The sequence below is a fragment of the Ciona intestinalis genome, chromosome 2 (genome assembly GCF_000224145.3).
Source record: "Ciona intestinalis chromosome 2, KH, whole genome shotgun sequence".
Taxonomy (NCBI): domain Eukaryota; kingdom Metazoa; phylum Chordata; class Ascidiacea; order Phlebobranchia; family Cionidae; genus Ciona; species Ciona intestinalis.
In genome coordinates, this window is record NC_020167.2 from 6,090,896 (window position 1) to 6,094,275 (window position 3,380).

Sequence of the window (3,380 nt, forward strand, 5' to 3'; positions counted from 1 at the left end):
AAGTACATAAATACAGACTCGATACAAGAATATCTGCCACAGTTCACTTTTTGTTTAGGTTAAATTAGTTTTTCCTGCCTAAAACTAACCCAGATAACACATTACCAATATGCGATAATAGACAAGTGGGTCACATACGATTCAAAATGGCGCGCTTCAATTGACTTCAATTTCACATTGGTTGAAAACACAAGATGCGCAATCTAGTTATATATATGATATCTATGGCTAAAACACGCCCGGTGCGGGGCCCTTTCGTCCATGGTTATTCCCCTATTGAAGAACTGTTTTAACTACAAGAGATCATAGATCTAATGAATGAGCACGTTTTATACTAATTAGCATAATATAGTAGAGTCGGGGAAGATGGGACACCTTTTACACATAATATCCAAATAGCCTGATCGTGTTTTAAACAATTAAAGATGTCCCATCTATCCTCACCTTGCTATATTAATTAATCCTTTTACTACAACGGACTGGGCTCGATCAAAAACAAATCTGAAGTAACCAACAAAACGGGTCTAGTCGCCATTGGTGACTGTGGAGCAGTAGGCAGAATGTATTTATACATGTATTATAACTAATGAAAGTTATGACGTATGAAGATTGAGTGATTGGTAAAGAATATATGTAAATACGCTTTGTACAACTCCTATACCATGTGTTTACTGTAAACTTACACTAGTTAACGTTGTCGTCGCTTAAAAACCTTTGTTTTCCTGAATTTTTGACAAACCGTAATCACGCAGTAATTAGGTAATGTTAGAAATTAATATTAATGATATGATGTTGTATTAAAAATATAGTTTCATTTACGATTAATGATAATATAGAATAAGAGTAGTGCATTTAATGTGTCCCCACTTAAATGCTAATAGTTTGATTCAGTCGTGAATCGTTGTGTGGATTTCTTATCTCACCGACACCAACGAGTGCCGTCGTTCCCCGCCAAACTCCCTGACGGTGTTTCCACTATGTAAAGTGCATGTGGAAAATAATCGTTAATTAATCGCTCATCGTGCGGTTTTGAATCTGAAAATTCAGCCAAAAAAATATAAATATAGATTATGATTTAATTTCAATCAAGAGAATAAGGAAAAATGCTAGAATTAAGAATTGAGATAAGTGCGGAAAAAAGTCACGAAGAAAACAACAACAAGAACAACTGTTCGACGAAAAAGATCTATATGACCACTAACGTGCTCAATAAGTTCAAACGTCGAATAAAATCGGTTTAAACTTTAGTACGAATGTGTTTTATTGCGATATGTTTCTTGGTTGTTTTAATACGTCAATTTCCGAAAAAAAATATTCAGTTAGTTAGGTTTTAACTGGAAAGACACTGCAGTCAATACAGCGAATGCTCGCCAGTCGTCACACTGTGTGTCTGTGCGATACTCACCAACGTCACTACTAACTTTGGTATTCATTGCTAACATAATATGGTCACAGCGCGATAAACATTTCGAGGCACTTAAAATAATACGAATAGTACTTGTTTATTTCGGTATTAGAAACATACCGCATTCACTTTCAACAGAATTTATAACACTTACACTTACCTTGTGCATTTACTGAAATAGAAACCAGAGACAAGACGATCACGAAAAACCTTAGCATTTTGATGTTGAAACTATTCCTTGTTAATAATGTGCGTATTACCGCCGCTCTGTTCAAGCAAATTAAAGACAGTATTCACCACTTTAAGAGCTGATGTATTTTGTGACTCAGAAGTTCCCACTCAAAATTCAACCAATGATAACGTGGCTTGTGATAGATATGGTCGTCGCGTTATACTGTCCACACATGGAAGCGGGCGCCATAAGCCCACATATTTATGAATCAATCACCCAACTTTGCGTCATAGGAGTAATAGTTTGCAAAAACAAACTTGTTTTATATTTGTGAAAGAACATCCAACCTTTACGCGAATGTTGTTTTGTTGAATGCCGTGTGTCTTTATAGAATCCTATTAAATATCAGCTTGTTGCAACTCGACGCCTAAAGTGACGTCACATTACCCAACCACAATAATCCGTCAATCACGTCAACACTGCGGATACGACTTATCTTATGGGAGACTAGTCTCATGAAAATACCCCCCCCCCCCGTTGAACGAGGTTAATGATATCCCGCTCAGCCCCTTACAGGCCCAAATCGATTTCATTTTATCGCGTGATGTCCACTGCTGTCACGTGATTCTGTCCGGTAAATAATTCGTCATTTCCCACAATAACTAATAACGAGAAACCACTTCCTGCACTGAGACCTCGAGGTCAGTCTAGGCTCATGGCGGGCTCTTACGAGCCTTTGCCCAGCCGTCAAGTAAGCTTTTGCCCGATACCTTATCGTGTACTTGTATACCAGAAAAAGGAATAAAACATAGTAAGATATCATGAACTGTTTGGTCTCTGGTTATAAAAGCAAATAGTACTACAGTAGATAAAGCACCCCGCTGAAGCCTGAATATGAAGTCGGATCAGCACGGAGTCATATAACCCAACCAGCGATCCTGTATATTCAGTGGGGGCTATAAGCTACTAGCGCCAATTAAACACACGAAAACGTAATGACGTCAATAGTTAAGTGACGTAAGTAGATCTGACGTCTCTTTTCCATGTTGTATTAAGATTCCTACACACCACAGAGCCATGAAACAGAAATTAAGTTCTTTTGATAATTTATTTTGCCACAATACGGAGTAGTTACGTAAACCAAACTCATGGCCCATCGTGTTCTGAGAAACTCTTGCTTAAGCGAAATATTGAACTTGTTGTTATATTTTTGGTCTTAGGTTTGTTGGGTTATACAAAAAAATATCAATAAAATATAAAGAACAATATTGTTTGATTTAAATACACGATTATGTTTTAATTTATATACGTGATTGAATATATTTTATTGCACTTTAAATTAATATAAATAATTTACCACTGTGTAATTTCATTTAAAATTCATTACAAAAAAAACTTTATTACAGAGATATATTTGTGGCTATCTCATGGACATAAATTAGGCTTTTTTACGCAGTTGTTTTCGTGTTTTGTTACCGAAGAAAAAGGATTAAAAAGGCCACTTTTATTTTTTGGTTAGCTTTAATTTGTCATTGATTCCACAGCACTAGTGTGTGAATGACAATACTCTGTTAACATAATTGTGTTTTTCACGGATAAGGAATCAATAATATACAACAATTGAGAAAATCTAAAAAACAACATTAAAAAATAAATAGAATATGTAGTCTAACAATGTGGGAATATATAGCAAATATGTTTCTTAGTAGAATTTCCTTTTCCAGATCATTTTACTCCAGTGTTTCCAAGTGCATAACATTCGCTCATTACTTTATACAGAAATATATACCTGTTCTGTGATGA

At 35.5% G+C, this 3,380-nt stretch overlaps 1 long non-coding RNA gene across 1 annotated transcript in view; it reads right to left on the minus strand.

Moving 5' to 3' along the window:
• Positions 1–2,469: 2,469 nt before the first annotated feature.
• LOC113475756 overlaps positions 2,470–3,380 on the minus strand; it is an 18,975-nt gene continuing 18,064 nt past the window's right edge. The window contains exon 2 of the long non-coding RNA XR_003397526.1: positions 2,470–2,540. This is a non-coding gene — a long non-coding RNA (uncharacterized LOC113475756). The remainder of the gene's footprint in view (positions 2,541–3,380) is intronic.